Genomic DNA, 23,123 nt, shown 5'->3' on the forward strand with positions numbered 1-23,123 from the left:
TTACTCTAATACAAGAGGACACATGCAAATGGATGACCCTTATTGATATGCAAAAGAGTATGACTTAGGTGAAACCTAACCTTGGTACTTGACAATGATTTTTTGCAAAATGCAACCTAGGATGAACCTAAATCTAAGTGACATGAATGTTGAGACAAGATTTTGAAAAATGTTTGACAACCATGTTTGAAGATGTTTTGACTTTGTTGGATGAAATGTTCTTGTGTTTAACCTTGTTTTGAATCAATTTGCCTTGTTTTTGAAATGAGATGCAATTCAACTTTTGACAAGCAAAGAAGACAAGATATTTTAACTTAGACTCAAGATAATCATGCTCATTCACACATTTCTTATGGTAGGCAAGGACATTAGGTACTTGAGAGGTAGACTTGTTATAAGATTCAAGGAGAATACATAGATGCTTGACCCCATGGGCTCCCCTCCATGACACTCACTTCTCAGGGCAGCCATGCATCAGTCCCCATGGAAATCTCCCCATGGCGAACTTAGTATCTCTTCCAAGTATCTGAACTTGTCCTTCTCAAGCAACTAGAAGGATTTTTGGCCTCTAAATACAAGGTGTTTAGTAAGGATTTATGTTAAGCGTTACTCCTTGATGTCACACAAGCGTGATTGAGACATTAAGCCCATCAAGATACCAAACAAATGTAGTCGTGCAAGCATGATTTAGACCGTGATGTCCTACATAGATGTTGATATGAGAAAGAGTTCAAGGGTCATCACTTCCCAAGTAACTGCAATTCCCATGTAACCCTTCCTTCAAAGCTTTCGCTCATCAGGTATTTTTTTATAGTGAGTTAGAATGCCAAGGTATTCTAGCCATACTCACTTTGGGTTGTTCCCTTCTCACGATTATCACTTTCTTGCAAAAGCAAATGGTCGGGAAGGCAGGCCCTCTAAAGGTGACACACAATCAAAGACATGAGCATGGTATTGAAGATCTGGATTTCTGATCACCCTAAGAAGGATGACAGCATACTCTCCTACTCCAATGTCAAACTCAACAATCAAAGCAAACATATATTTATTCCATCCTATTTAGAAATCATACTAGGTGCCTAAACATTAATTGCAAACACAAAGTTTAGTTGTAGTCCAAGGCAACCTGCAAAAACCCAAGTCAAAAGTTTGATATGTTTAGTCTTTGGCTATCGAACCTGCATAAAACATGTTAGTAGTTTCATTTGTTGTCTTTGCCATGCATATGCCAAGGTTCTGCATAGAGAATTAGTACCAACAAAACCAAAAAAGTAGAAACAGAATGAAAAAGAAAACAACTTGCAAGTGAAAAACACTATCTTTTACCTCTGTTTCTGGAATTTACACAGGTTCAGAATGTCTGACATAGGCGCAAAATGTCTGACACAAGTGCAAAATGTCCTTGACATAGATGCAGAATGCCTGACACAAGCACAGAATGCTTGACACAGATGCATAAGTTTCCAGAAAACACTGCACTACCCTGTTTCTTGGGTTTTTGACCTGCAAATCAACTCAAAAGCACTCAAAAACATAGTTAAGGGGTTAGATGGTTAGTATTCACATTGGGTTCACCAATTAATGTAGCTAGGAAATCGAAAATCATCAAAGCAAGTAGTATTAATAATAGCTCAATCACAAAAGCAGATTGCAATGATCAATCCTAACACACTCAATAAAGACATGAAAATAAAATATTCAAAACTAAAAACTAAGCAAACCAAATGTAGATTCGAATGTCTCCTTCATGCAGCTCCATTGTCCTTCTTTCTTCTCCAAATAGCCTTTTTTTTGTGGATCTCACCTTCAAGTGCATAAACCTAATGTGAAAGCAAGATTGACATTGGCACAAGAATACTCAAAGCGTGATTGATTCAACAAAGTAATTCAAACAAGTGATTATTAGCCGAGATTGAAGAAATCCATCCAATTTATAGACAAATTGGACAAATGATCAAATTAGCATGATTCAATTCAAATGGAAATTGTAAATCAAAAATGTCAATTATAACAAATTATGACAAATTATGCATTTTCTATGCAAAATTGATTGATTGATAATTTATGACAAATTATGACAAATTTCTATGTCAAAAATTGATTGATTGTCAATTATGACAAATTATGACAAATTGAAATGTCATTCCCATGAAATTAGGAGAAAAATAGGAGAATTGAAATTAGGAATTAGAAAATTAGAAAATTAGAAAAAGAGGAAAATTAGGAATTAAGATAAATTAGGTGAATTAATTAATAATTTGTCATTTATTAATTAATTCACAAAAAGAGGAATAATTAGCCAATTAAATGAACATTTAATTGTGATGAGAAGACTTAGGATAAATAAATAAATTATTAATCCTAAAGGGAGAAATGACAAACAAGGTTAAATGATTAAATCATGAAACCCTAGAAGATGAATTAGCAATGCAAGGATGACAATTAGGTCTTGATGAAAGATAATTGACTCAATCATGACTCTGATTAATAAAGGACCAATGTGATAAAATGATTTGATTGATAAATGCGCCAATTTACAAGGAATAATGACAAATTGATCCAAATTAACACAATTGAGAAGGATGACAATCGATGACAAATTGATTGCAAAAATGACAAAGTTGACAAGAAGACAAGGATCAATGACAAAATAGATTGCAAAATGACAAGATTGAAAATGACCACGATCGATGACAAATCGATCGCAAGATGACAAGATTGATAATGACAACAATCGATGACAAATCGATCACAAGATGACAAGATTGATAATGACAATGATCGATGACAAATTGATCGCAAGATGAAAAGATTGATAAGAGGACAAAACCCTAATTAGGATTGATGATGTCCAAAATTAAATCGAATTGACGATGTCAAAATATGACAAATGAGCATGCACATTGATGCGACAAGATAAGATCGATCAAAATCATGACAAATATTGTTATTGACAAGACCAAATTTGAAAGCGAGACAAATGAAGAATGCAGAAGAATGACTCAATGCTCGCAAATGATAAAGACCAAGTGCGTAACATAGGAGAAATGTTGATACGACGCAAAACCCTAAAATAAGGCAATGCGTCAATGTTAAAGTATGATTCCGCAAGCATTGAGCATTTTTAGACATCTACACCTATCAATCTATCAATCATGCAATCATGCAATCAAGACCTTATTTTCATCATCAATAGATTTTAAACACATTAAATCTATTCATCAAAGTGATTTTTTGCTTTTGCACTTATCAAAATTATCAAATTGAAGCAAAACTGCTGACCAATTGAGCATTTGCACTAAACCACAACAAATGCGCTAAATCTAAAAGAAAATGCACTAAGTTAGTGCATATGTGCTATCCTTTTCAACAAATGCCATAAAACTACAAGCATAAGTGCTAACCCATGCAAAAACGCTACCTTTCTGGGCATATGCGCTAACCGACAACACATTTGCGCTACCCTATGCATATGCGCTAACATCTTGCACATAAGCACTAATATACAGTGCATATGCGCTAAACCTAGTTGCATATGTGCTAAAACAAATTGCAAAAGTGCTAAACTAATGCCGAAAAAATAAAAAATTAAAAACAAAACCAAAAAAAGGCCTAAAAACATGAAAATTTGAACAAAAATTTGAAAATAAGGCTTAGGATGAGAAACATACCAGATACCCATACTCGGGAGGTCGTTGATAATGCCGAACATGCTCAAAATGATGGTTCTCCATGGGAATCACCATTTTGCCACCTCAGCAAGAATATTTTCTCCACAAGCTGACAAGGATAACAATGAAGTTAAAATTAGCCTTGGTTAATTTTATATTTACTATTTGAAGAGTAATTAATTTCAAATGGGGCAATTTAATTTATTGTTTACAAATGAAGTTAATTGACTAAATTTTTTATCAATTATCATGAGATTAATTGTTCAAACCAAAATTTTTGACAATTTCACGATCAATCTTCTGAGGGGGCACACAATCAGGATTTTCAATCTCTATCAGGCGCACTATCGAGACTTGATTTAATCTTTGAAACAATGTTGTCTCAACATCATTTCAAAGAGGGGCAAAACATATACACATAAAAATTGGCTATGAGAAATTAAATAAATATTTTATATTTATTTAATGATTATTCTTCTATTAAATAGTTAATTTGAAAAGATTAATTTATTTAATTCATTTTGTCTTTCTATTAATTAATATTTTATTAATTAATTCATCTATCTTGTTCTTCTAATTAATTAAATATCTAATATTTAATCATTCCTCTAACCAAGTTAATTAAATATCTAATATTCAATTATCTCCTCTAAGCAATTAAATATCTAATATTTAATAGTTATTCTCCTATCCTAGAGTCTCAAATATTAAATAATTCCTAAATTATTTAATCTCCCTTTTCCAACTCACCTTCCATCTCCACTCCATCTTCCCTTTGCCAACTCATCAAACATGTGGCTAAGGAAATTAATATTTATCAAATATTAATTCATCATTTATCTTCAACTTCCAAAATTAATGAAAATTGTGTGCATACACATATTTCATAACCATTTCCTATATTCTCTCCAACACCCCCTACATCTTAGGAAGGACTTGAGTCCACTTGTCCTCTCATGCCTAAATTTCCTCCAACCATCCCTAGATTCCCTCAATCAGCAACCCAGTCAAGGTGAGATGAGTGACACTTGTCTTCTTCTTCCCCCTTTCTATCAACCTTCACCTTTGCTCACAACCATCCAAAATTGCAGATCTGATCATGACCGTTGATCTGAGCCACATCATCTCATCCTCTCAAAGTCTATAAAATCAGGAGCTTCAGTTGAGAGAGAGTTAGAAATCACGAGTCTTCAAAATAGTTTTTCAATCAATCATATGCATCCATGAGCTTTGAAGCAATTAGCAAATAGCAAATATCATTTTAGCAATATAATCATATAGCATAATCATTTTAGCATAATCATGTAGCTTTTCATATCATAGTATCAGTTAACTACAAGTTATCAGTCCATTCTTCATATGCCATCTTGGAAGCCAATAGTGCATTGTCTGAGAGCACACCCATCTGCAACCAGGAACAATGGAGTTAGGACAAAATGAGACATAAGACATGAAGGTAAAATATTTTGTTATTTTAATATGTATTTCATGCAGTTTCATTGGTTGAATTTGGATTTCCTGTATGCATTTCTATTTGTATTTTGTGAAACTAACTTATTACAGGTAACATTCTGAGGATGAAATTCAAGCTCACACACAAAGATCTCCAGAAGAATAAGTGTTGACATCAATGACAAAACCAATGCAACACATTCATATATTTAGAATAAATTTGATTATTACTTTAATTTCATATATATATATATATATATTTACCATGATTTTAAATTTTCCTTCCCAAAAATAAACATTGAAATAACAACACTTACAACCAAAATTTCATATAAATACTAAGAACATGAATAAAACATAATGAGAAATGACATATATTATAGTACCGACTAAGGCACCCTTTCCATTTTTAGAAATATCTTGAGAAAATTGAATCCACCTCGTTGTTTATGTGCACTTAGTTAATAATGTTAGTACTCTGTACATTTATGTTTTTTCTATTTTCTTTTTTTATCTTACATGTAAAGTAGTATTTGTTGGCATTTTGATGATGTTTTGATTGGCATTGATGGACACACACTTTCTTGATGTATGAGTTATGCTCAACCGGTAATTGTTCCAACTGGTATTATGTATTATAGTATTTAGACTATCGGTGTTTTGCAGAACATGTTTACCGGTCATAAATTGACTGAAGACCTCAAGCGGTATGGAGAACCCAAGCATTATGAAGACCTCAAGTGGTTCAAGGGTCTCAAGCGATATGCAGGAACAAAGCAGTAGTTAACATTTTCCAATCTTCATTTTTGACAATCTGTAATTGGTATATTATATGAACTATTATTACTCTGTGATGAGTTATCATCCACCGACACTTTGGTGGTGATTTTGTGTCATGTTACCAAATGTGTCTAGATGCACTGAACCTAGGAACTTGTTTTATCCTATTGGACCAACATGAAATCAGTTTCCTTTATAAGGACATTAGGTCTAGGGTTTGCAGAGATGAGAGATGTATGATGTATGAGAAGGTTATGTGCAATCTTTGCAAAGAAGATTAGGTCTGTGTGAAGATTTAGAGTGTGGAGATATTGAAGATTGAAGTAATGCTGAAGTGCATTAACAATGAGCTATCAAGGATCTAACCAAGTATATTGTGCTAGTATCTAGATCACTCACTTGTTGATTACTCACATCTTCGACAAGTCTGAAACCCTTAACCGAGTAGGCCCAGCAAAGCCTTTGTAAATCCTCTAACAAGGTGGTTCACAATTGTGGATCTAAAATCCTTTAGCAAGGTAGTCTTTAACAAGACTTATCTCCTAATAGAGATCTAGATTCCTAATAGGATCTATTCTGGTGAAGAACATTGTATGACCCTAACCGGTCTAGTTTCTATTCTGCAAATAGTTACTTGTGAGTTTCTGCTCACCGTGGTTTTTCCCATTTGGGTTTCCATGTCAAAATATCTTGTGTTATGGTGATTGTGCTTTTGTGGGTGAATGCTCTATTTTCTATTTGGTTTACATTTATCTTAACTAGTTTATTAGTGAATCTATTATATCGGTTATTTGCTAAACTGTTTAAGAGTTTGAGTTCAATATTTTTTGGTATACTAATTCACCCCCTCTCTTAGTATTCATCAATTGGTATCATAGCCAACATTTCTACAAGTCTAACCACTTGGAAGGAGATATGGGAATACACTGTGAGGGAACTTACTCATCGTCTCACTTAGACTAAGAGAGACTATGATGAACTCAAAGTCAAGTATAAAGCCTCTTTGGCCAAGAGAAGAGAGTATGCTGAGAAACTAATGGAACTTACTGAAAATAGCTCTTTTGATGAAGTTGACATGGATGCCCTAGTTGAAGAAGTTGAAAAATTGAATGAATCTAAAGCCAACCTAAGAAAGGAGTTGGAAGGACAGACTATCAGAATGTGTTGAGAGCTTGAGAACTGAAGGAAAGCTGAAGATTTGGTAAATGATAAAGATTATGAGATCTCCAAGCTGAAGCAAGAAATCAGTGCCCTTACCGCTCATCTCCAAGAGAGTAAAGTGGAAAAAGAAGAAATACAAAGTGAACTAAACATGGCTATTTCTGATAATGTAACCTTGAAGGAATCTAATGCTTATATCTCCAAGGAACTTACTGAGTCAAAGGAGATACTTGCCAAATTCAATCAGAGTACTGCTAAGCTAGAGAAAAAGCTTAAATCGGTAAAACTGGTAAAGAATACCACTGGACTTGGTTTCTCTGGGTATGAGGAAGGTGAAACCTTTGGAACAAAAGCTGAAGCATCAAAGAAGCAACCAACACCCAAGGATAAAGGTAAGAAAAAGTTTAAACCTGTTTGCTTCAATTGTCTCAAGGAAGGACATACTGCTAATGTGTAGAAGCAAGGCCTACAATAATTTTCCTTATTTTCTAAACAATAAGCCTAGATCCAATAGATTCAATGGAAACTGCTATGCATGCAATAAGTTAGGGCATAGAGCATTTGAATGCAGGTTTGTTTTGTACAACACTGGGAGATACCCTCCAAGGACTCAAGGAGTTATCTCGGAACCCTCTGTGAACTAGAATCCCAACCAGCATAATACCTATGACCATCGGTTAGGTGGCTATCAAGCAGCAACTAGTTGGAGAGCAACTTGTTTGATCTGTCATGGTAGCAATCACACTGCTCCAACATGCAGAAGGAAGAATGGTAGTATGAATAATGGACCATGGAGATTACTTGGAATGGTATGATATCATTGCAATAAATTGGGACACACTGCTAGAACTTGTAGAATAAGAAAGAACCTATCAGATGATATACTAATCACTCCAGAAGGGAAGATTGATGTTGAAACTGTTCAAGCGGGATTGAATAAAAATTAGAAAAAGAAACCTAAAGAAGTGTCATAGGATGAACCGGTTTTTGCACCTAGTGTGGAAGTCTCTGAACTGGCAAACTAAGCTTCAGAAAAGCTTAGGGGGAGCATATCGGTAAAATATTTGAACCCCCGATTTATATCAGTAAAGACCTTAACTAGTATATGTTACCTGTCAATCATCAGAAGACTTGAAGTGGTAAAAGGAAAAATTAGGGTTTGTACCCTAATGGAGATGCATTTATTATGGTAGGTGAAAGATTGTTTAAAAGGGATTTTTGTCATTATTTTCACTTATCAATTTTCGAGCAAAGAATTTTCAAGAGCAGAGTGACAAAGAGTGATTCGTCTAGAGATTCAAAGTGAATTCAAAAAATCTTGCAGAGGAATCCAACAGACTTTCAATCTATCAGTGAAGAACACTAAGTAGTGTTCCAAGCAAGCAAAGTGGTGTGTTGTGAGCAACTTTGGCAAAACCTAAATTTTGGTTTGTGAAGGTATTTCTCAAAATTCTTGTTTATCATTTAACCATGGCTTATGCATCGCACTCTAGTTCGAGTGTACTTATAGATTCACCTGAGTTTCTTCAAAAGAAGATGAAATACAATGCCCTATCCCAGATACCTGCCAGAGTTATAGTTGAGGAATATATTTCAGGTTATATTGATTGTAAATTGGAAGACCTAGGATCCCTAGTGATCCATTCCCAGCTAGGTCTGTTATGTGGGGATAACAAGAAAATCAAACCTAAATATAGCATCATAGAGAGGAAGAAACTGCACAATGTGGTTTGTTTTCTGGAAGAGTTCATTGAAGATCACATCCGCATCATCCTAAGTAGAGTGTACGGTGATAAAATGTATCTCAAGTGGATGCATGACATCATACAGGAAGCAATTCATGTCATCACCAATTTTTGTAACATTGGAGAGGTGTCAGCTCTAAGGAAGGTCACCAAGATTGAAATGACTAAGCTCACCAGTTCTCTGAGTGAGCAACGGGCGATGTCTATCAACACCATTAGAGATGATTTGGTTAAGTATGCTTGCATGGTGATTGGCTATCGGATGTTTTTTGCCAGCAGAATGAACTATGTCCCTACTGCTATAGTGAATGCCACCTACAGAATGATTAAGGAAGATGCCTCATTTGATTTGTGTACCTATTTGCAGAAGCAATTGCTTTTGAACCTAAAGTCCATCAAACAGGACAGTGCTCTAAGGTTCAGGTTTGGACAACTTTTGGTTGACCTATTTTTCTACTTTCAAGGCTATTTCCCTGGGGTAGGTGATGTTTAATGGTCTGCTAAGCAATCAATCTCCAAGAAAATTAGGGAAAGTCTTCAAGCAGTGGGCACCAGATATCTTGAGGTTCTTAATAAATATTTTGATGAATTCAAGCAGAAAATGAGCCAGAGGATGAGGATATCTAGAGATATTGTGAAGAAATATGAAGATGACATTTGCTTCATCATAAAGGTAGATGAATGTGTAATGGAAGTGGTGGAACCAAGAAAGGAAGTAGTTGAACCAATGGGGTATGAAGTGATGTATGATATTTTGGTCGGGTATGCCTCTACCCTACTTGCCTCTCCACTAGATGCTAAGAAAAAAAGAATCGGCACCTACTTAGAGAGGCTAATACCGGTTGAAGATCCTACATAGAAAAAGGGCAAGGTAGTGCCATCGATATCAGTACTGATTACCTCAACCAGTCCAAAAGTGACCAAGCGGTTGCCTGCCAAGAAGAAACCTGAGGTCGCTCTTGCTAAATTATTCAAGAGGAAGCGGAAAACCAAAAATAGCTCACCAGAGTCAAAAGATACTGAACTGGAAGTACAGCCAAACAAGACCAGGCGATCAAGAAAGAAGGAAAAATCTACCCGTAATGCACCTGCAATGTCAGCACTAGTAAATATAGATATTTTCTATTACAAGCCAATGACACATTGTCAGAGGACTATTAAGAATATTAAGAGGAAGGTGCTTGATGATTTTACTGATAGTGAGAAAGATGAAGTAGAACAAGAGGTTATTAGATATTTGTGTGTCAATGACCAGTCACCATCTGAGATCAGATTGGTCACACCAGATTATTTATACAATTCTTTAGATAACAAATGGTGCATTGCCATTGAAAAGGAACAGGAAATAAGGGAGAGAGTCTTTGCACAATACTTTCTTGATGCCTCTAATTCTGAATTATTTGAGATAATGGATAGGAACAAAGGCCTCTTCTTCATGAGAAGAAGAATACTCAAGCTACTAGAAGGAAAAGCCTCTGAAGTGGAGAAGGACACACATTTACATGCCAAAGCTGCTATCCGGTTACACCAAGTGTCTGAGGCCAATCTGAAGGCTAAACAAGCACCTGATCTAACATTAGGAAAACTGGATGAAGCATTTGATAGTGAAGGGGAAAGAGTGATAGAGAAAAATGATCCCATTGATGTGGATGCATTAGATGTTGAGGATGTCACTCCGGACATAGAGAAGGAGAAACAGGACAAAGAAAAAGCAGAAAAAGAGAAGCAGGACAAAGAACAAATGAAGAAAGAGCAAGAAGAAAAAGAAAAATAAGAGGAAGACAAGAGGAAAGATGAAGAGAAAAAGAAAGAGGAAGACAAGAGGAAAGAGGAAGAGAAAAAGAAAGAAGAGGAGAAGAGGAAACAAGAAGAAGAGAAGAGAAAAGAAGAGGAGAAGAGAAAAGAAGAGGAGAAGAGGAAAGAAGAGGAGAAAAAGAAGGAGGAAGAAAAGAAAAAGTAGGAAGAAGACAAGAAGAAGGAAGAACTAAAGAAGAAAGAAGAGGAAAAGAAAAGAGGAGTAGAGGAGAAGGAAGCAGAGAAAACCAAACAAGTGGAGACTCCCAAGGCAATCGGTGGTCAAGCCAAACCGGTTGACACCACCAGTCCGATTGACCTTCAATCAACAGATGATTCCGAGTTGCTGCAAGGTATCAAACTAGCACAAGAAAGACTGGAAGAGTTGTGAAGGAAGAAGGAAAGGGATGTCATACAAACTACAGTTGACACCCTTACCAGTCTGATTCCCAGTACTAACCTCCCCAGTACCGATTCCTCTCTATCCAAGCTGAAACTCCTTTGTATTGTAGTAGAGGACCAAGTACAATGCTTGGAAGATGTTGTTGGAGTCACTGTGAAGAAGAATCATGAAAAGGAACTCAACACTACCTGAGTCAAGAAACTGAATGAGCTCCGGTCACAACTTCTGAAGCAGCATAAGGATATCAATGGTGCTATGGATGAGGGCAAATTACTATTAAGTAAAATCTACCAACCCCATCTATTTTGTGATGATGTACTTAATCAGAAATATAAACTCCAATCGAAGTTCAAGGCATACATCAACACCTTCAAGATGCCATTTGATTCATTTACTACATATGGACAAATGGTCCATCATTATGAGCTACAAACTACCAGGGTGGAATTTATATAGATATATATTTATTTTCACAAGGGGAAATTTAGAAACTAAGAAACCTTAAATTAATATTCTTTTGAGCATGCCACTAAGAAACCTATTTCCTGAAATCCTTACATTAAAGAGAGATGAAATCCATAGATTTACCTCCAAGGGGTGGATGTTGATTGATTTCTATTGGCTCCCTTTGTGGGGGTTGAATTGAACACTAAAAATATGAAAGTTGAAAGTGATAATCTTAGAGGATTCGGTTAGTATTGAGAGGGGGGGGGGTGAATCAGTATTAACAATAATTTTAATCTTAAAACTTGAACTTATAAAACTTCTTCAAATAAAACATAAACAAGTAATAAACTCTTTACTATTACCGGTAATTACTGATAACCAACTATTAAACTAGTTTATCAAAAAACTCATTAAGTGTTCATCAATATGCATAAACTGAAAGTACAACATAACAACACATAAAAACATTCACCATATGAATACCATGTTTTTCAATTGGAAACCCAAGTAGGGAAAAACCATGGTGGGAATTGGTATCGACAAAAAATTGTGCACTCTTTTGGAATACGCCCTGTTAGTAGCCTAGCCTGATTAGAAGTTTACAATGATTCCATGTTAGGAGAAGAATCTATTAGGAGTCACCCGATTAAGGGATTTAGATGATGAGCCCTGTTAGGAGCTTTGACATGTTAGGAACAACCTCACAAGAGGATTTAACACTCTGATATAGAGCTACCTGGTTAAGGGATTTACAATGTAAGGCCTATTAGGACCTACCTGGATAAGGGATTTTGACTACTGCAATTGTTAGAGAACAATAGTGAATAATCTGGGTACAACACTTAATTTCTTGCTTGATTAGATCCAATTAAGCTCAAAATCTTCTACTGTCTGGTAGATCTCATACTTTGGTTCGGCTTCACACTTTTCTCAAAACCACCAACACACCAAACATCAACTGTAGCGATATAAATAACCTTTACAACTTAGTCGATTACAAAACCCTAAGACTTACAACATAGATCATCATAGATCTTTTACAGCTCATTACAGATCATCAGTGATCATCATATGGATCATTACAATGAATTACAAATCAATTACAACCATTGAATGATCATTGCATCTTGATCTGATACAAAGTCAAACCCTTAGAATACTCCACTAAGCACTTTGCATATTCCCAATAAATTCACTCTCCAAATGTGCCAAAACATCTTCCAAACACTTCATGCAGTTTGTGCCATGTCATCACCAACATTTTAACTTGATGTAGATCACCGCCAAACCAAAAATCATTACTGCTCCTTAAACCCTTCTTAAACCCTAGCAAAAATACAACAGAAATCATATGATAACCAAAACATGATGTGGTTCTGGTCAGATACATATTACAATGATACAAGCTCACTTTGCAAACTGCAACACTTCGATCATCACTAATCGCCAGATCAAATCAAAACATTCCTCATTTACCGATTAAGGTCCTAATTCCTAGTTCATTTGCTATAATACTGGTAAGGTATTTTCAGTAGACCAAAAAGACTTAGATGACAAAATACAACATAATAAACATCAGTTGCCATCAATGACAATAGAAAGAAGTGATCAAAGTCATTTGATCATGCAATCTTAATCTCTTCATCACAATGTCATCACAAACAATCCTTTACCGGTTCAGTCACCATTCTTGATCTGCCTCAGTTATGCCAATCATGCCAACATTCTCCCCCTTTGGCATTGATGACAAAACCAACATAAACTCCAACATATTCAACTAAAATCATGCAACTCAGTTATCTCTATTGTACTTCATTCTTATGTCGTTTCACTCAGTTCATCTTTACTTGGAACTAAATCTTTATTTCTTCTCTCCCTTTCTATTACACATATTCTCCTCCTTAGGCTAATATATTTCTTCTCCCCATTTGACAACAATGCCAAAGATGCATATGCATCACTAGTCATCAAATCTCATCTGAGTTTCTCCCCTTGCAGAGTAGCCACCATTTCATTAATCCTCAGTGAAAAATATTCAGTAAGCCCACTAGATTGATGCATCTCCTGCATCTTAGTTCTTCTTATGTAGGGGTTCGATCCCTAGTTTACCTCTAAGGTACTCAAAGGTAGTCTTCAGAAATGGTTTTGTGAAAATGTCTGCAAGCTGCTCTTTGCTTGTCACATAATCCATTTTGACTTGCTTCTCTTGGAATCTCTCCCTCAGAAAGTGATATTTCAATTCTATGTCTTTATCCTTGCATGTAACACAATTTTTTTTGAAATATTATTAGCACTTATATTGTCACAATAAATAGTTAGCAGTTCAAACATATCAAGTTTAAAACCTTCTAATGCATGTCTCATCCAGATTGCCTATGTGCAATTCATTGATGTTGCAACATACTCTACCTCTGCTATTGATTGTGATACACATGTTTTCTTCTTACTTGTCCAAGAAACCAATCTACCTTCAATAAGAAAAGCTCCACCAGTAGTGCTTTTCTAGTCATCAACATTTCTTGCCCAATCTACATCATTAAACACTTCCAAAGAAAAATCATTTTTATAAGGAGACCATAAACCATAGTCTCTTGTGCCTTTCAAGTACTAGAATATCCTTTTCATTGCTACCAAGTGAGTCTCCTTGGGATCCTTCTAAAATCTATCAACCAAACCAACAACATGTGCAATATCAGGCATACTATGAACAACATAATGCAACTTACCAATCATGAACCTGTATTCCTTTTCATCAATAAAGGGTGAATCATCTTTCTTAGATAGTCTACAACCTATCACCATCAGAGTAGCAACCAGTTTAGGATCCTCCATGCCAAATGTTTTCAACACTTCCTTTACATATTTACTCTAACAAATAAATATTCCACCATCCAAATATTGGATGTACAACCCAATGAAAAACATACTTTCACCAATAAGAGACATTTCAAATTCTTTCTTCATCTCCTTAGAAAATGCCATACATTAATCATCATCACCTAAAAAAATAATATCATCTACAAATACTTTAGCTATCAATACTATGTCTCCATCAAACTTAATATATATGTTATTGTCCAAACTGGTACACTGGAATCCTATCTTGATCAGATGTGCATGCAATCTTTCAAACCATGCTCTTGGTGCCTGCTTCAATCCATACAGTGCCTTATGCAACTTGCAAAACATATCTTTATTCTTAGTTAAAGAAAATCCATCTGGTTGTTCTATGTACACTTCTTCCTCAAGGATGCAGAAAAGCAAATTTAACATCCATCTGGTAGACCTTAAATCCTTCAAATGCAACATAAGAAAGTAACATTATGACTCCTTCCAATCTCACCACTAGTGCAAAGGTTTATCCATACTCTTCTCCTTCTTCTTGTGCATAGCCTTTGCATACCAACATTTATTTATTCCTCACAAACTTGCCTTCTTCATTCAACTTGTTTCTAAAGACCCATTTAGTGTCGATCACATTCTTGTCTTCTGGTTTGGGAACAAGTGTCCATATCTTTTTCTTCTCAATCTGATCCAATTCCTCATTCATGGCATTAATCCAATCATCATCCTTCAAGGCCTCTCTTACTATTTTAGGCTCTATAGTTGAAATCAAACAGGAGTTTTCTCTGATTTTCCTTCTTGTTTGTACACCAGAATTTTTATCTCCTATACTTTGTTCTTCTGAATGATTTAGTCTGACATATCTTTTTATTATTGGTTCTAGTGCTTTTCCTTCTACTTCACATTCTTCATCTTCTTCATCTCCATCTTCATTTACCGATTGAGCACCTATTTTTTGCATTGTTCTGCTCATAATTATTTTGTACCTCTGGTTCAATAAACACAAGTTTATCTTCATCTTTCTCAGGTTCAGATCTACTGGTCTCATCATATTTCTCAAAGATTTCATCTACCTTCACATTAGCACTCTCAATGATCTTTTTTGTTCTCTTGTCATAACATTTGAAAGCCTCTTTTTGTAGAGTAACCAAGAAAAATAACTTCATCACACTTTGCATCAAACTTTCTAGTGTAATCATCATGTTTAATGAAACATCTACTCCCAAATTTTTTAAAGTAACTTACAGTAGGAGTCTTTCCATGCTATAATTCATAAGGTTTTTTGTTTTTACCTCTCTTGACAAGTACCCAGTTCAAAGTGTAAACAACAGTGCTAATTGATTCTCTCATAAAAATTTTCGGTACTTCACCTTGAATCAACATGGTTCTAGAAGCTTCGACAATTGCTCTATTCATCCTCTCTTCTATCCCATTCTGTTGTGGAGTTCTAGGAGCTGACATTTGCCTCTTGATTCTCTATTCATCACAGAACTTCACAAATTCATCAGAAGTAAATTCCCCGCCCCAGTCAGATCTTAAACATTTCAAATTCTTCTCGGTTTCTTTCTCAACTAAAACTTTGAATGATCTAAATTTATTGAATGCCTCTAACTTTTCTCTAAAAAAAGTTACCTACTTCATCTTGGAAAAATCATGAAATATCTATCACCAAAATAACTCTTAGTCCTCATAGAACCACAAATATCAGTATGAACCAAATCAAGGATATTTTTTGAAGAGAAAGACTTACTCTTGAAAGATACATAAGTCATCTTACCCATCTGACAGTCTTTACATAACACATTATATGGTTTAACAAGTTGGGGAAAACCTCTCACAATACTTGATTTAGTAACCTTTATCAAATTGTCAAAATTAACATGACAAAATCTCTTGTGCCATAGCCAGTTGTTTTCAATCTTTGCCACCAAACAACTATTCACATTAGCATTTAGATGAAAAATATTACCTCTTGTCTACTTTCTAGTAGAAATTAATTCTCCATTATTTCCAAGAGTCTTGCACACTCCACTTTTAAATTCTAGAAAACCTTATCATTTAATTGAGCAACACTCAAAAGGTTATGCTTTAATCCATCAACCCAAAATACATCATTTGCATTACTTTTTCCATTTAATGAAATAGTTCAATTACCTTTAACCATGCAGGGTGAGTTCTTACCAAATCTTACTATACCTCCATTAAATTCTTCAAGGGATAAGAACTTGTTTCTAACACCAGTCATGTGATGTGAGCAACCAATACCTATTATCCATTCATCACTCCTATCCATGTGAGACACCAATGCCTTTTCATTAGTTGGATCTTCCTTCACAATAACAACAACCATCTCCTCATTGTCATCTTCTTTTGATTCTTCATCAAATACAACATGGCAATGTTTTTGTCCTTTTCATTTGAAATTTATGAAATTCTCTTTCTTATCAGTGTTAGGATAGTTAGCAGTTATGTATCCAATTTTATTGCAAGAGAAACACTTCAAGGGTAATTTACCTTTATACTTACCAGTTCCTCTAGGAAATATTTTAGCCAATAGTGCCTCAAGTTCCATCAGATGATCTTCATTATCATCCTCACCTCTGTTACTACCATGACTAGACCTACAGTCATGATTATGACAAATATACTTTCCTTTCCTAACAGATGTACTAGTAGCAAAATATTTAAAAGAAGATTCAGATGGTTTTGAAACACTATTATCAAAGTTGTTTCACTCAAATGCAATTAACTTTCCAATAAGAGAATCAATGGTGACTTTATCTTTAGAGATAGATCTCAGTTCTTGAATTGTAGAAAGTCTAATAGCATACTGTAGTAGGAGAGTTATAAGAATTTTACTAACTACAATATCATCATCAATCTTACCTCCAACACTCTCAATACCACCTACAACTTCTTTAATCATTTGACCATATTGTGCAATGTTCTCACCATCAGCCATTTTCATGTCATCAAATTTGCCTCTTAAACTTTCTTCTTTTCCTCTTTGAACATGTTCATCTCCTCCATAAATCAACTCTAATTTCTCCCATACCTCAAATGTAATTTCTAATCCATGAACATCTATATACTCAAAATCAGATAAAGTACTTACAATTTCTTCCAAGGCTTGAATGTTTTCTTTTTGCTCTTTAAGCTCATCCAGTGTCAAGGGGATGGTAGTCGGAGCAACATACTTGTTCATCGCATAATTCCAATAATGAGAACCCAATCCTTTAATGTATATCTTCATCCGATCTTTCCATATCCGGTAGTTGTCCTTGGTAAACTTGGGACCCTCCTTCTTCATCATCTTTCTTCAAGATCTTTCCTTCAAGTTGTTAAGCTTTCTGCACACAGAGAACCAATGCTCTAATACCAACTGATAATCTTAGAGAATCCAGTTAATACCGAGAGGGGGTGAGTCAGTATTAACAATAATTTAAATCTTAAAACTTGAACTTATTAAACTTCTTCAAATAAAATATAAACCATTAATAAACCCTTTACCATTATTGGTAATCATTGATAACCAACTGTTAAACCGGTTTACCTAAACAAATCATTAAGTGTTCATCAATATGCATAAACTGAAAGTAAAACATAACACACAAATACATTCACCATATGAACACTATGTTTTTCATGTGGAAACCCGAATAGAGAAAAACCACTATGGGAATTGGTACCCACAAAAAATTGTGCACTCTTTTGGAATGCACCCTGTTAGGAGCCTAGCCCGATAAGAAGCTTACAATGATGCCCTATTAGGAGTAGACCCTATTAGGAGTCACCCGATTAAGGGATTTAGATGATGAGCCCTGTTAGGAGCTTTGACCTGTTAGAATAAACCTCACAAGAGGATTTAACACTCTGATATAGAGCTACCTGATTAAGGGATTTACAATGCCTGTTAGGACCTTCTCGGTTAATGGATTTTGACCACTATAATTGTTAGAGAACAAGAGTGAATGATCTGGGTACAACACTTAATCATTTTCTTGATTAGATCCAATTAAGCTCTTAATCTGCTACTCTCTAGCAGATCTCATACTCTCATTCAGCTTCACACTTTTCTCAAAACTACCAACACACCAAACATCAATTGTACCGACATAAATAACTTTTACAACTTAGTCGCTTACAAAACCCTAAGACTTACAATATAGATAATCACAGATCTTTTACATCTCATTACAGATCATCATTGATCATCATATGGATAATTACAATCAATTACAGCTATTTAAAGATCATCGCATCTCGATCTAATACAAAGCCAAACCCTTAGAATACTCTGCTAAGAACTTTGTATATTCCCATAAAATTTGCTCTCCAAACGTGCCAAAGCATCTTTCAAACATTTCATGTGGTTTGTGCCATGTCATCACCAACATTTGAACTTGATGCAGATCGCCGCCAAACCAAAAATCATTACCGGTTAAGAGAATTATTTATCGGTCCTTAAACCCTAGCAAGAATACAACAAAAATGATAAACATGATTTTCGATAACCAAAACATGATGCGGTTTTGGTCAGATACATATTACAATGATATAAGCATATTCCAAACTGCAACACTTCAATCATCACCAATCGCTAGATCAAATCAAAACATTCCTCATTTACTGGTTAAGGTCCTAATTCCCAGTTCACTATCTATAATATTAGTAAGGCATTTCTGGTAGACCAAAAAGACTTAGATGACAAAATACAACATAGTAAACATCAGTTGCAATCAATGACAACACAAATAACTTATCAAAGTCATGCAATCATACAATCTCAATCCCTTCATCACAATGTCATCCGATCATGCAATCTCAATCCCTTCATCACAATGTCATCATAAATAGTCCTTTATTATTTCAGTCACCATTCTTGATCTGCATTAGTTATGCCAATAATGCCAACAGAAAGCTAGATCTAGGACTGAAGATGACATAAATGAATATGAATAGATATTTGTAAGTATAGCTTTGAGATGAGTAAGATGAATGGAACCTATGATTGGAATCTAAGCTTAAAAGAGTAGGACAATGGAGCTCCAAACAATCTTGTCCCCAAAATGTTGGACGCAAATAAAATTTAACATTTTAGAACCAGAATACAACTCAAAATCTACTCTAGTAGTTTTGTAAGAAATTCATCAGACAAAGGAGTATTAAATGACCCTAACCTATACTTTTTGTTAGAATATTTAATCTTTACTTAGCTTAGGTTTATTTTTATTTAATTTAGGATATTCCTTTGGAATTCCTACATGTAATTTGTCCTCTAGTACATGTGTGAGGACAAGTCATTTCTTTTATTTTCCTTTATTAAGGAATATTAGTTTTCCTCCATAAGAGGATGTGGACACATGGCACACACATTTTATGAATGGTGGCATTCATAGATTTGGAGTTACTTTGTAACTCCTCTCCTCATCTCTATTTAAGAGATGCCTCATCTCTCATTTCTTCTTAATGTCAATATTGTAAAGAGCTTCTTGCTCTCTCTCTCTCTCTTTCATTTTTAGGCATTGCCTCATTCATAATATCACAAGGGGTTTTTCTTTGCTTTTCCCCTTTCAAAAGTTCTTGTGCCTCCTTCTTCACATTTGGGTGATGCTCCAAGTTTCTTGCTTTTCTCATGGTAACAATTACTTCATCATAAACTTTCTTGGATTAATTTTCCTTTCCTTGCTCTTTTATTTACTTTCATGGTATCAGAGCAGGTTTCTAATCCTTGTTTTAAGTTAACATTGATGAAGGTTACCATTCTGTGGAGTTCACCTTGTTGGAGGCATTCTTGAGAGGAGAAGAAGTTCTTTTCTAATATTTTCTATTGTGCAGGTTTTAGTTTCAGATTTTAATTTTTTTTTCAAACTTGTTAACAAGTTTGCCTGCAGGTTTAATCTCCTATTCTAGTTAGTTTTTATTAAAAAAGGGCTTTGGAAGGCTTGCCGCCAAAGTTCCTTCTCTCTAGTTTAAATTTAATTATTTTTAAAGTTTTGGAAGGCTTGCCGCCAAAACTCCGGTGCTAACTTCTTTTCCTGCATACTTTAGATTTCATATTCATTTAGTTTGGAAGGTTTACTGCCAAACGTAGTCTTCTTAATTTATTTGGTCGGCTTGCCACCAAAACTAATTTATTATTAAATTTCATTTCTGATTCACTTGCAGATTTTTAACCTTTTTCTTGCTTACAACTATTCTGATTCAATTTGTTTAAATCTGCCATTCAGTCCTAACATCTTTATTTGCAGGTGTTATTGATAAATAAAAAGGATAATCCTTATTTAAACTTAAATTTGTTCTTAGTATCTGTTTTGTTTTTCATAGTTCCTTCAAATTTAATATCTATATATCTAAGTCAGTTGGGTTTCTTAGTCTCAAATTCTTCAAACAATAAAGAAGATTAAAAACCACTTTAAAGGAAGTCTTGTCCATTCTCCCATCGGTCTTCTGCAATATCCAACCACAGGATTATTTATTTGTCCTTTGCAATACTTTAAAAACAAGAAGAAGAAGATTACAAAAGAAAATATATTTATTCGAACTTCTGGTAATCCGTTAAATGTTGTAGCATCAGTTCTGTTGGTGTTACAAGCACATACAACAGAGTCTTCTGTAAAAACTTCAAAAGCTGTGTTTTTAAGTTAGTTTTTCTAGTGGTTCCACGTTAGGTTAGACAAAGAACTTGGATGATAAAAATGCCTGGCACAAGGCATCCCCTGTAGTGAAGTATAAAAAAATTATAATCTTAGTTCAACCTCAAGGCCATCGACTTTTGTACCTGCAGAGAAATCACCAATTTAATCAATGCTCTTTGGCAATTCAATTAAACCTTCTATTGGGCGATTTAATCAATGCTAATTTGAGTTTTGATCGAACCCAGAATCTTTGCTTCCGACTACCAGCACTCTCATTAAAAATAGACCTGTCTATCTTGGGGACCACAATATCATCAACCCACAGGTCCAAATACTCATCTAAACATTGTGCCGCATAGTTGATTTCATCTTGAGAGAAATATCGCAAATCTATGACTGTAATCCATTAGAGTATTAAGTATAATTTATTTTGATAGAAACTGTATAAATTTTTGGGTACTTGCACAGTTAGTAATCTTTGCAATCGAACTCACCCTAATCAATATCGCTCCATTTTAATCAATCTAGCAATATCTCTGGTCTTAGCCGTCTGTTCCCTGCGATTCCTGAAAGTTACAAACTTTAACCTAATATTCTATCCTTGCTGGTTTTCGAGCATTTCCTTCCAACCTGCGTTAAGGTGCAAGCAGGTTACCAATCTCCTTCAGGTAAAAGCCGAGCATTTCCTTGTCTGCACTTTTGAAAACTTTTCCATCTGCAAGTTATCAATCTCATCTTGCACTTCGCCCTTCACCTGCAACATATCTTCTGCTTTCTGGACGGCACCCGTCATACCGAGACGTTACACAATAGTTGTTCAATCCCTGTAACAACTGCACAAACATTACACAAAACTACAGACATTACCGAGACAGAGGTCATTTATAGCAAAGAAATGAGTTAGAGAAACGGACTAAGTTTATAACGTTTCTGCAGGTTTAATTATCTTATTTACAGTCTAGTTTCTTTTAACGTTTTTTTTTAATACTCTTATCCTTTATTGTTTTCTGCTCTATATAAGGTTATATTTGTTTTAAGTGTTAATATATATATATTTTTTATATATATATAAAAAGTTTTTTATAAAATTGTTTTATTATTAATATTTAAAGTTTTTTTTAATATAAAGTTTGTTTAAATAAAATTAAAGTTTTTAAAATAGTTAAAATTTATTATTAATGATTTAAAACAATCATCCTTTTCGATCTATAATATTTTTAAATCAAAATTGGTTATTTTAATTAAGGAGGTTAATTTTTTTATTTTTTTTAAATCAAAGGGGTAATTTTTTTTCAAACTATTATTTTGCTATCATGTCTACATTAATTCCAGAAATTAAATTAAATAGTTCCAATTATCATTCTTGGAAAACACATATCTCGTTTATTTTTTGTTTCAAACACCTTTTGGATGTTGCGACTGATAAGACATTTGAACCCGCTACATCTGCTCCTCAAGCCGACCTAGATAGATGGAAGGCTCAAAATGAGGAAGCACTTGGTTTAATTGGTATTTCAATGGTTCCTGATTTGTATGTTTTAATTGGAAATTGTACAAAAGCGCATGAAGCTTGGGAAATTTTAAAAACAACTTATGATAGCTCAAATGAATCCCGAAAAATTCAACTTCAAGATCAACTTGAAGATCTAAGGTATACAGATTTTAAAACTATGGATGAATTCTTATTAAAGTTTGATTCTGTTAATAGTCAATTAACTGGTTTAGGAGTTACTCTAGCTGATTTACGTTTAATTCATCTTATTCTTAAAAAATGTCTTCCTCGTCAATTTCAACAATTTATTACGAATATTCATGCTCAACTTGCTATTCCTAGCTTAGCTACTCAATTAACATATGATATTTTTCATAATTTATTGTGTCAAGAGGAAGCTAAATTAATTCAATTTGGTACTCTTAAAAGTAGCGAACATGCTTTTATGTCTAAAAATCAAAATCATAATAATAACTTTAGATCCAACAATAATAAACATAATCATAATCATAATAATAATCATCATAACAATCACAAATCTTCTAATTATCAATCTCATTCTAAATCCTATCATAATAATTCTCATAATAATAATCATAATAATAATCACAATAATCAAAGGAATAATTCTCAAACAAGACCCCATTGCACATATTGTGGGAAAGATGGACATATTACTAATAATTGTTTTAAGAA

Source organism: Cryptomeria japonica, chromosome 9 (assembly GCF_030272615.1).
Source record: "Cryptomeria japonica chromosome 9, Sugi_1.0, whole genome shotgun sequence".
In the NCBI taxonomy this organism is placed as follows: domain Eukaryota; kingdom Viridiplantae; phylum Streptophyta; class Pinopsida; order Cupressales; family Cupressaceae; genus Cryptomeria; species Cryptomeria japonica.